This window comes from Protopterus annectens, chromosome 7.part0 (assembly GCF_019279795.1).
Source record: "Protopterus annectens isolate FY-2018-M chromosome 7.part0, PAN1.0, whole genome shotgun sequence".
NCBI lineage: Eukaryota > Metazoa > Chordata > Ceratodontiformes > Protopteridae > Protopterus > Protopterus annectens.
Window position 1 is genome coordinate 126,775,142 of NC_056739.1, and position 12,517 is coordinate 126,787,658.

General features: G+C 44.7%; 1 protein-coding gene across 1 annotated transcript in view; it reads left to right on the forward strand.

Moving 5' to 3' along the window:
• ANKS1A (ankyrin repeat and sterile alpha motif domain containing 1A) overlaps nucleotides 1-12,517 on the forward strand; it is a 3,005,277-nt gene that overhangs the window by 640,796 nt on the left and 2,351,964 nt on the right. The window lies entirely within an intron of this gene.

Genomic DNA, 12,517 nt, shown 5'->3' on the forward strand with positions numbered 1-12,517 from the left:
CCTTCCTTCTGTCAAGTTGGGTAAGCTTTGAGAATCTACCTGAATGGCCAGTAAGGCAGTTGAAGATGGTACAGTTGCACAAGTCCTACTTACTTGTAACAGTAGATGTTTGTAGAACACACTGCCTTACCCGACAGCACCCACCCACCATTCCCTTATGTCCTGACTGAAGTCACTTTTGCAGTATTCATAATGAATGGGTTGTCACTGCTAACATCCACATGGGGAACTAAAGCTTTAATATCCCAGCATCCTATGTCTTGATCTTAATAATTCCCCAGATGGTCTTGTCACTAGCCCAAATGCAGGTTGCGTATCTGTCCGACTGTCATTTGGTCGTTGGTATCTTTGCTTCGAATAAACAGATAAAGTGCCCCATTGGAGAACTGTTTGCATTTCTAAAGTGCTTTTGTGTACCAGTATTACATGTTAGCTAGGAGGTTTAAGTGCAAGTGCGATAGGCAAATTCCTTACAAAGACTTGCATACCCAGTGTGTTTTCTAGGAACTTTTCCGTTATCAGGGCAACACCTTAAATGTGGTATCTGACCTCTGAAGGCAGTGTAATTTTGTGTGCTTTAGCTGTGCATCTTGTAGGTGTTCATCTTAACATGTGTATAAAAAGTAGAAGTCACAACTTATTTGGTAAAGTTTTTCCATTTCACACGTTTATAACTAACTACTTAAACACGTCAGTGCACTGCTGTTGGAGCTCAGCGACCGCACGAGGAAATTATTGGCCCTTAAAATTATATAATGTCATGTACAAGTCTTTACTTGGAAGCTTTGTCTGAAAGTGTGAAAGGCTCAACTGCACAGTAATCATAATTCTTTGGGGGAAGCGTCCCTTATTTCTCTTCATCTTGGTATGCTTTTTACTGTTACTTGCCAGACAGGCCAACAAGATGAATCAGGGAAAGGGGAGTGACACAGGCTTGGCATGGAGGTGTGGTCTGTCAGATCCAGTCAGCTCATGAATCGTTGGCTGCATGCAGGACCTTTACAGTGAGAAACTTTAGAGGGAGAACGTTCAGTTGCATTGCTGGTAGGGCACACAAGGACATTATCACACTGTTAAAGAAAACAGAAATAAAACGTTATCCAGAATTGCTGCATTCATGTATTTTTTTTCATGCATCTGTCAGTTACTTATCGGGCCAGCTCTTTCACCGCGATCGTTCTGCAGAAAGCCAGCACCTTTACATGTCTGATAACCAGGTGTGTGTACAGTTTACCAACATAACTTCTTTATTTAAAAAAAAATATATTAATCCCCCCCCCCCCCCAAAAAAAAAAAGTGTACACATTCCTGCTGAACAGACATGTTAAGCTTCTGGATTTCAACTGAAATATTGCATTGTAAGTGTTGCCCCGATAATGGAAAAGTACAGTTTTCTACTTTTGAGTGGAACACTACTACAAGGCCTGTTTGCATCTAAGATGTTGTGATCCTATTTGTCCTTTCTCAATACCGTTCTGGAGATCCAGTGTCTTAAATGCTTGGTCCACTCCAGGATAGCTGATTCCACTTCCCCAGATGTACCTCAGCCATTCAAGAAGAGGTTTAAAAGACCTAGGCCAGAAACCCTTTCCGACTCCGACATACCTGCTGAGGTTTCAGAACCCGTGAGACATTCAGTTCCTTCTCAGATGCTCTGTACTGAGATCCCATTAAAGGCTGCTATGGCAGAGGCTGTAATTCCCGAGGAACCCATGGATAAAGCTAAGCCTTGTATCATCTCAGAGGGTCTAGAGGGCATTCTACAGATACTAGTTAACGAGAAGATCTCAGGTAAAGTTATTGAGCTACGCCAGGGATCTGAACCACCATGTTTGGTTCAGACGGACGTCATGTTTAAGAAGAAACACCAAAAAACTAAACCTGTAACTTGTACCCCTCCTTCTAGGGAGAAGGAATGGATAGACCTTTCTCAAGGCCTGTACAAGGCTATCATGACCCTGAAACCACCATTCTTTTCTTTCCAGCTCCACCACCAACAACCCTGAAAAGGTTGCATGGATACATCTCTTTCTAAAGATGATGAGGCTTCTGATTCAGGTTATTCCATGGCATCTTTATCTCAAATTCACTCCCTTGACAAACGCTAGAGGATAGAAGCTCTTTCTCCTGTGGAAGAAGCTGCTTTTGTAGCGATGATATTTTTAAATGTAATGAAACATTTTAAGCGGGAGCCTAGGCTGAGTACAGAGGTTTAGAAAAGATACTACAGCCTCTGGAAATGAGCAGTCCAGCCCCGGGTCTACATTTAATCGTTGAACAGCACGTTCATTGAATGGCTGTTCGTCAAGCACTAATCATCGAAACTTACTTTAATTCAGTGGCCATATCATCATAATGATATACATGAAATGATGATAGTTGGCTAACACAAAGGAAGTATAAGGAAGCACTGACTTATGGGTAACTTGACTATGAGGAAACCTGTCCTTTCCCAGCTGTAGTGCAGTCTCGGAGTTGGTATATGTAATTAGCAGGGAGGTGGGGGGGACCTTCCCTCCCCAAGAGGAAGATTAAGTGAACACCAGAAACTTGTTATGGGGGGGACTGCACCCCCCACATCCCCTGCTAATTATATATACCAAGTCCGAGATCACACTTCAGTGGGGAAAGGGCGGGTTTCCTTATAACTGAGTTACCGATAAGTGCTACCATACGCTTCCTTAATGTTGCCCAACTGTCATCATTTGATGTAAATCATTGCGACGATATGGCCATTTGATTAAAGTAAGATTTGGTCATTAGTGTTCAAACATCCGTTTGATTAAACATAGACCCCTCTTGCCCGTTCCCCATGATGTTCATCGTGCATACAGCTGCAGTAATCATATATGGGTTCTCTGCCGTCAGGCGGGTCCTCGGTCGGCCAAATTCCAAAGTCTAGGTCTGGCGTCGGTTGTTGTCGCTTTCTTTCCTGACGTCAGTGCGACAGGGATATATAAGACACAGCCGACGCCATATTCTTCAGTCTTTTTTGCCGCGCGGTGCCCGAAGCAGAAGCAATTCGCAAGTGCCGGTCGGCCAACTCCTGAATTTACGAAAAATTGGAAACTGAAGTCTTCTTTTAAGCTAAGTACCCCGTTGGGGAAACTTTTCTTGCCTCAGACTGATGTCAGACAAAGTTAACTTCTATTTCTTGTGGGAAGCAAATACCGCATAAGGATTTCCATTCCCTCTGCATACCTTGTTTAGGCCCAGACCACGACGTCTCGGGCTGTCGCTTTTGCGCTACTTTCAATAAACGCACTATTAAGCATCGGGCGGAGTTCGCCCAACATTATTTTGGTAAAGCTTTTGATTGTAAAATGTCGTCGGAGACTCAGACTACCGTTTTGTCCAAAAAACGCAAGGACAAGGACCGACACGCGAGGCCTGCGGTCTCCACCGACACCACGCCAAAACCGGCTGCACGTGGTCCGGTTCTCAGCGAGACGCCTATGCAGTCCCTGACTACCGACGACACTTCCTTGGCGGTGTCTTCTGTAACCGAGACCGCAGGTACCTCTGCCCTTACTCAGACTACAACCACCGAAGCCACTGTGAATGTTGAGCCTCCTAATGTGGACAGGTCCACTTCCACCCAGGGTGTCTTTAGACCCTCATCCTCCTTTTCCATTAAGGCCTTTACTAAGTCCAAATCAGCCATGCATCCCAAGAGGCCTGTTGCACAGGGCCCATCCCCAGGCCCCATGCCTAAAAAGCAGATGCTTAAAATGGCTGAGGATTTAATTACTCTTATCAGGGGTTCCCAACCCCCTCCAGACAAGAGACCCAGAGTGGAGGAAGAGTCTCCCTCTTCTGAACAGGGCTCCATTTTCTCAGAGCATTCTGATGTAGAGGAACACTCGTACTCCCCTTATCAAGATTCTGATGCAGAACAGTCCATTCCTTCTGTATCTCCCCCAGAGGATTTTTCTTTTGGGGAAACCTTACACACCTTGAGGGAACACTTCCATTGGGAAGGCCAAGACTTTTCTGATTCCAAGAAAAGGCTTAGGGAATTTCTTTTGTTACCTCAACACAGACCTCTGGCTATACCTCCTGTCTTGGACATACTTGATGATGTTTACTCGGAGGCTTGTCTTAATCCGGATTCCCTGCCTCCTGCCCCAGTCAAACCTGATAGGTACTACTGAGTTCCTAACTCTCACCAATTTCTTTTCAAAAGCCATAATGCTGACCCTGAAACCATTTCTCAAGGCCCCAAGGGAATGAAGGCCTCTACTGCCAAGAATCCACTACCTTCGAAGAGAATCTAGATCCTTAGAAAGGTGGGGGGAAAAAAGGTATACACCTCGGCCACCCTAGCCATGAGGGCCTTAAATTGTCAGTTCCATATGCTTAAATATCAGCAGTTTCTGTTATCACAATTAAGAAATAAAATGTCTCAACCTGAACAACCAGATTTGAAGGAATTGCAGGATATGATGCATAGTGCAGAACAAGTGGGTAAACACACCTTGCAATGTGGCTATGATGCCTTAGAGGCCTCAAGTAGAGCTGCTGTTACAGGATCAGTCATTCGTAGACATGCCTGGCGTAGGGAACAAAGCTTGCCTGATCATGTTAAAGCTAAACTTCTAGATGCTCCTTTACAAAAGGATGTACTATTTGGTGCTAATGCTGAGGAGATACTACGGAAAATGGAAGAAAAAGCTAAATCTATGCAAACTGTCAAGGCTTTTCTACAGGTACAACCACCTCGTTTTAGCAGAAATTGGCCTTCTAAAAACTGGTCCTTTCCAGCCATGGACAAGCCCCAAAGAGGTAGATACAGGCGCACAAGGGGCAGAGGACAATCTCAAGGATCATATAGAGGCAGACAATGGCAAACTCCAGCACCAAGAGGTGGCGAGGACAGTGCACAACAATACAGAAAACAAACCCAATGACTTCCTCCTTTTCATGCCAAGCAAGTCTCAGCTGGCAGCTCCCTTGGGAGGAAAACTGGCATTATTTGCAAGAAATTGGCATATTATCACAACAGACAAATGGATCCTAGACATTATAAACAGAGGCTACAGATTTCATTTTCACACTCTTCCAAAAATGAGAGGCATGCCAAACCTGCCACAGAATCAAAGGGAAGAGGCACAAATACAAATTTGAAAACTCATGGACATGAAAGCTATTCAAGAGGTACCTACTCACGAACAAGGTCAAGGTTTTTATTCCAGACTATTTCTGATACCAAGGAAAGGAACCGACTGGAGACCCATTTTGGACTTATCCATCCTAAATACATTTCTTCTCGTACCAAAATTCAAGATGCTCACATTACAGCAGCTTCTTCCCATGCTGGGCAAGGAGTTTTGGCTGGTAACATTGGACCTCAAGGAGGCATACCTGCATGTCCCAATCAAACAAAGCTGCAGAAGATACCTCAGATTTCTTGCAGGTTCAATCCACTATCAATTCTCTGCATTGACCTTTGGCTTATCTACTGCGCCCAGAGTATTCATGAAATGCCTGGCATCAGTAATTGCCTACTGCAGACTTCAAGGGATACAAATTTACCCTTATTTGGACGACTGCCTGATCCAAGCGGACAGCAAGCACATACTTCTGGAACATCTGGCTTATGCAACACGGTTACTGAATTCTCTGGGATACACAATCAACAGAGAAATCCAGGCTAACACCATCTCAGAAAATAACTTTCCTGGGTGCCAACTTGGACACAAACACCCACATGGCCTATCTTACGCCAGAAAAACAGTGGCAACTAACTCAGTACTTCAAACTAGCAAATTGTACCAGGCTTACTGCAAGGAAAATCCTGCAGGCTCTGGGTTTCATGGCATCTTGCATTCTTTTAATCCCATGTGCAAAGTTGCATATGAGAAAACTTCAATGGTACCTAAAAAACCTATGGTCTCAACACAGCCACAATTTGGAAACAATAATACCAATTATTCCATGTTTGCAAAAGGAATTTCTGTGGTGGGCCCAAGCATGTCAAACAAACGCAGGCCTCCCATTTTGCAAGCCTCAAGCAAATCAAGTAATCACAGCAGACGCCTCAGATTACGCCTGGGGGGTGCACATGACAGGCAGGTGCATTCAGGGCAAATGGTCCCAAAAGGAAAAGCACCTTCACATCAATCAAAAAGAAATGCTAGCAGTGATAAATGCAATTACAGCATTCAAGGACCTCCTGCATCCAGGGCAATTATTGATAAGAACAGACAACACCGCAGTAATGTGGTACATAAACAAACAAGGAGGAACACATTCATACCCCCTGTGCAGACTAGCCATGACACTTTGGAACTTGGCTCTGGAATGGCAAATCGAACTTCAAGCACAGTACTTGCCAGGTTTGGAAAACATGCTGGCAGACAATCTAAGCAGAAATATGACAGATCCACACGAATGGAAGTTGCATCCTCAGGTGTTTACAAAGATAATCCAAGCGTGGGGGAGGCCAGACATAGATCTCTTCGCCTCCCACAGGAATCATCAATTGGAAAAGTTTTGTTCAAGGACCTTTCATCCAAAGGCCTGGAGAGTGGACGCCCTTTCATTCAGTTGGACAGCATGGACAGTGTACGCCTTCCCACCTCTGCCTCTTCTGCCCAAGGTGCTCTTGAAAGCAAGAGCAGACAGACCGAAGATGATACTGATTGCTCCAGACTGGCCAAGACAGCACTGGTACCCACTTCTGAGGAGCCTAACACATACTCCTCCCTGGCCTCTACCTCTAATGCCTCTTCTGCTGACTCAGCACAGCTACAAAACTCTTCACAGTCAGCTGAAAACACTCAATCTCGCTGCATGGAAAATTCCTTAACACCACAGCAGACCCTACTCCCCAAAGAGGTGCAGGATGTCATTCTGGAGGCCAGAAGGCCATCTACTAGAAAGGTTTACTCCGCAAAATGGAAACAGTTTTGCGCTTGGAATGAGAAAAAAGGCCAGGACCCTAGAAAACTGAATTTGCCTCGGGTATTACAGTATTTAGCTGAGCTGCTGAACAGTGGACTTTCATTTTCCTCCATAAAAATCCATGCCTCAGCCATTTCTGCAGAATTCAACACGGATCCACCGTTATTCTCTCACCCACTTTTAAAACAGTTCCTCAGAGGGGCTAAGAATATAAGACCACCAAGGAAACAACCAGTGCTAGCCTGGGATCTTAATTACATTCTAGAAAAACTAACATTGCCTCCCTTTGAACCAGCTGCCTCAACAGATTTGCAATATTTGTCCTGGAAAACAGCTTTCCTTCTGGCCATTACCTCTGCTCGTAGGGTTTCGGAACTACAAGCCCTCATGGCTGTGCAGCCCTTTCTCATCTTCCATCAGGACAGGGTTTCCCTTCAAACCAACCCGTCTTTTATGCCTAAAGTGGTATCCAGGGTAGCTTTAAATCAAGCCATACACTTAGCTACCTTTTACCCCAATCCTCAAAACAAAGGGGAAAGGCTGCTACATTCCTTAGACATCCATAGACAGCTACGTTATTATTTGGACAGAACAAAGCCTTTCAGGAAATCAGAACAACTTTTTGTGTCCTATGCTGTAGGAGCTCAAGGGAAGCCTGTTACCAAACGGACAATTTCAAAATGGATAGGCCACTGTATACGATTTTGTTACTCCTATCATGGGAAATCTGTCCCTACAGGCATCAGATCCCACTCCACCAGGGCCACAGCTACCTCTACAGCCTTCCTCAGAGGAGTTCCTACCAAAGATATTTTGGAGGCAGCCACTTGGAGTTCTGTGCATACCTTCACAAAACACTACCACCTGCCTTTATATTCCAAAATTAGAGCAGGCTTTGCCACTGCTGTGTTGCAGGGCATTCTGGCTCACCCCAGTTCCACCTAGTGCCTACCACCCTGTGCGTAGCTTTGGGATTCTACCCATATATGATTACTGCAGCTGTATGCACGATGAACATAGTACAGTTTTCTACCTACCATAAATGTAGATGTTCGAGTGCTAATACAGCTGTAGTACAGGTTTCCCTCCCTCCTTCCCCTCTTGGTAAAGGACTAGTGGCTAACACCTCCTCATACAACCTAATTTGGGTTGTCCTCCTATGGTGTATTTGCTTGCAACTACTGTTATTTGATTACATTGCATTGCTTGTATATATTTATATATATAATTTATGTATTGCCTTCCTTCTGGGGGCACCTGACATCTGGGGCAAGAAAGACTGAAGAATATGGTGTCGGCTGTGTCTTGTATACCCCTGTCGCACTGACGTCAGGAAAGAAAGCGACAACAACCGACGCCGGACCTAGACTTTGGAATTCGGCCGACTGAGGACCTGCCTGACGGCAGAGAACCCATATGTGATTACTGCAGCTGTATTAGCACTCGAACATCTACATTTATGGTAGGTACAAAACTGTACTTTTTTGAGGCCTTCTTGGATGCCTTTCAAGCCAACTCTTCTGCCTTTGACTTGAAGCCTTCTGTCCCCAAAAGGCCAGACAGATTTTATAAAGTCCCCAATGATGGTAAATTCTTGTTTAAAAATCCTGCCCCAGACCCCTCTGCATTATCTTTCCCATCTTCTAATAGACATTCTAAGCTGCTAACTAATGCCAGTGCCTTCTCACCAGACGAGGATAGTAGAGCTATGGGTAGGTGGGATAAAAAGCTTTATATCGCCTCTACTTTGGCATAGGGCTATAAATTAGCAAACTCAAATGACCAAGTATTTGAAATCCATCCAAAGTAACTTAAGGCACTGATTCTAAACAGCAGATGCTTTATTTACTTCCAGACACAGCATTGAATGTAATTATGATGCAGTAGACGCCTCGTCCAGAGAAGCTGCCACTGGATGTTCTTCGTGTTTCACTGTTGCAGTCATTACATTTGGCTTATCTGCTTGCAGGTAGCCCTCAGTCAGCCTGATTAACAAAGTATTGGGTCCTGCGTCGGTTGCTGTCCCTTCTTCCATGATGTCAGGTTGTCAGGGGTATAAACATGCAGCCAACGCCATCACATCAGTCTTTCTTGCCGTGCGGTGCCTAAAGCAGAAGCAGTTCGGAAGTGCCGGTCGGCCAACTCCTGAAATTTTCGTTTTCGAGAACAGAAGTCTTCAACTAAAGCTAAGTACCCCGTTGGGGAAACTTTTTCTTGCTCCTTACCATTGTCAGTGAAAGTTAATAATTGCATTACTTGTGGAAAGCAAATACCTCATAAAGATTTTCATTCATATTGTATTCCTTCCCTAGGCCCTGACCACAACATACCTTGCTGTCGGTTTTGTGCTTTATTTAATCAGTGCACTATCAGTCGTCTGTATATTTTCGCCTATTAATGTTCTCGGTTTAATTATCCAGAAATGTCATCGGTTAGCCATCCGACTACCAGGATTCCGAAAAACGCAAAGATAGACAGACAGGCTGCCGAGGTCCAAAATGTCCGATGATGCTTTTCCTAAGCCAGTTGCCAGTTCGCTGGTACTCAGTGAGGAGCTTTTGCAGCCCCCTGATACCTGCTACTTCTGATCAGCAGGCCTCTACTGAGACCCATTCGGAGTCTGGTATGCCGCGAGATGCTTCAGCTATGGAACCCACGGATGTCTCTACCTTGGATGGGTCTGGAGCCTCTGTGCAGGCACCAGCTTTGGAGGGTGTATTCAGGCCTACGGACTTGCATATTAAATCAACGCCTTCTTCTTTACTTAGGCCTAAATCTCGATCCATGCCTAAAAAGACACCCAGGCCACATGCTCAGGCCTCTATGCCTAAAAAACAAATGATAAGAATGGTTGAAGATCTAATAACTCTAATCAGGGGTAGCAACCCCCCACGCTTCTAAGAGGCCTAGGACTGAAGTTGATAATGAATCTTCTGATCAGGATTCTGTTTTTTCTGATTCTTCTGATGATCTGGATTTGCCCTTATCTACTTATGAAGATTCTGATGCAGAGGACTCCATTCTCTCTGCTTCCCCTCCTGAGAATTTTTCTTTTGGGGAAACCTTACATACTCTAAGGGAGCATTTCCACTGGGAAAGCCAAGATTTTTCTGATTCAAAAAAGAGGCTTAGGGATTTCCTTCTCCTACCTCAGCATAGGCCTTTAGCTATTCCTCCTGTACTAGACATTGTTGATGATGCTTTTTCGGAATCTAGTTTGGCTCCTGATTCCCTGCCTCCTGCCTCTAGAAAATCTGACAGATAGTACAGGGTCCCTAAGTCCCACAAGTTCCTTTTTAAAAATCCTATTGCAGATCCAGAGACTATTTCACAGGGGCCCAAGGGCATTAAGGCTTCTACTGCTAAAAATCCTACCCCTTCTGAGAGACACCAGGGTGCTGGATAGATGGGGTAAGAAGGTTTACACTTCTGCAACCTTGGCCATTAGGGCTTTAAACTGCCAGTTTCATACATTAAAGTATCAGCAACATGTTATTGGACTGCTTAACCAGAAAATTATGATGATTCCTGACTGTGTGGAAAATAAAGAATTACAGGATTTAATGCATTCTGCTGAACAAGTTGGAAAACATACTTAGCAATGTGGTTTTGTTTCATTAGAGGCCTCTTGCAGGGCTGCTGTTACTCGGTCTGGGCTCAGAAGGCATGCTTGGCTTAAGGGGCAATCTTTGCCTGATCATTTTAAAGCTAAATTGTTGGATGCTCCTTTAAATCATGACCGCCTGTTTAGCAACTAGGCTGAGGAAGTTCTTAAAAAGATGTAAGATAAAGCTAAATCTATGCAACTTGTTAAAGAATTTTTACAAGTTCAGCCTCCTAGATTTAGTAGGCACTAGCCCTCTAAGAATTGGTCCTTTCCAGCCCCTTCCAGGTCTTCTCGAGCCAAACCCAGACACAGCAAAAACCCCAGGTTTCAGTCCCTGGGGACACACAGAACTAAGCAGTGGGGGCCTCCACTTCCAAATCTGGGAATAAGACCCCCCCCATGCTAAACTGTCTCAATGACTTCTTTCTAAAATTTCCAAGCAGTTATCAACTGACTGCCCCTTTGGGGGGAAAGATTGCTCTTCATTCAAAGAATTGGGAATTCATTACCCAGGACAAATGGGTTTTAAATATAGCGTCCAACACCAAGTGGGTGGCCGGACCTACCCCCAAATCAGTGGGCAGAGTTCCAAAAACAAGTACTTTCTCTCTCAAGCATGGGGGCTATTCATCTGATACCAGAAGAGGAAAAGGGACAAGGTTTCTACTCGAGACTTTTCCTGTTACTCAGAAAAGACAATTCATGGCGTCCTATCCTGGACCTGTCTACTCTAAACACCTTTTTGGAGATTCCAGAATTCAAGATGCTGACTCTTCAGTTGCTTCCTATGCTAGGCAAAGATGCCTGGTTGGCAACACTAGATTTAAAAGAAGCATACCTGTACATCCCAATCAGGGAATCTTGCAGAAGATTACGCTTCAAAGCAGGCTACACGCACTATCAGTTCTCTGCACTGCCCTTTGTCTTATCTACTACGCCCAGGGTATTCACAAAGTGCCTAGCTCCAGTTATTGCATTTTGCAGGCAAAGAAATATTCAGATATACCCATACCTGGACGATTGTCTAATTCAGGCAGAAAGCCAGGACGTACTTTTAAATCATCTGGCTTTTGTACAAAGGGTCCTAACTTGTCTGGGGTACACCATAAATGAAAAGAAATCGCACCTGGTACCCTGTCAACAAATTATATTCCTGGGAGCAAGCTTGAATACAACTTCCCAGATGGCTTATCTCATGCCAGAGAAACAAATTAATTTGACAACCTACTTCAAACAAGTGGCCGCAAAAACCCTGCTATCTGCAAGACAAATACTGCAAGCCTTGGGGTTCATGGCCTCCTGCATTCTTCTAATTCCATATGCAAGACTGCATATGAGGAAACTACAGTGGTATCCAAAAAGCCTATGGTGTCAACATTCTCAGGACCTAGAAACAATGATTCCTATCATACCTTGCCTGTGCCTAGACTTCTTCTTTTGGTGGGCAGTGGCCTGTCACCAAAACAAGGGACTACTTTCACACCACCCCCTGCTGCCCAGTCTCTAACAACAGACGCGTCAGACTATGCATGGGGGGCTCACTTGGCAGGGAAGTGCATTCAGGGCAAATGGAACCCAAGTCAAATGCACCTGCATATCAATCAAAAAGAAATGTTAGCTGTACAGAATGCTCTGACAGCCTTCAAGGACCACATTCTTCCAGGACAACTAATGGTAAAGACGGACAACACCACTGTTATGTGGTACATAAACAAGCAGGGGGTACACATCCTTACCCCCTCTGCAGACTAGCCATGGCATTGTGGAACACAGCCTTGAGCTTCCAAGTGCACCTACAAGCTCAGTTCCTGCCAGGAAAATTAAATACACTGGCAGACGGACTAAGCAGAAACCTCATGGACCCACACGAGTGGAAACTGGAACCAAGGGCTTTCAACATGTTGACAAGCAAATAGGGGAGCCCAGATATAGACCTGTTTGCTCTCCCTAGAACTACCAATTGGACAAATTTTGCACAAGGTCTCCACACAAACAAGCCTGGAA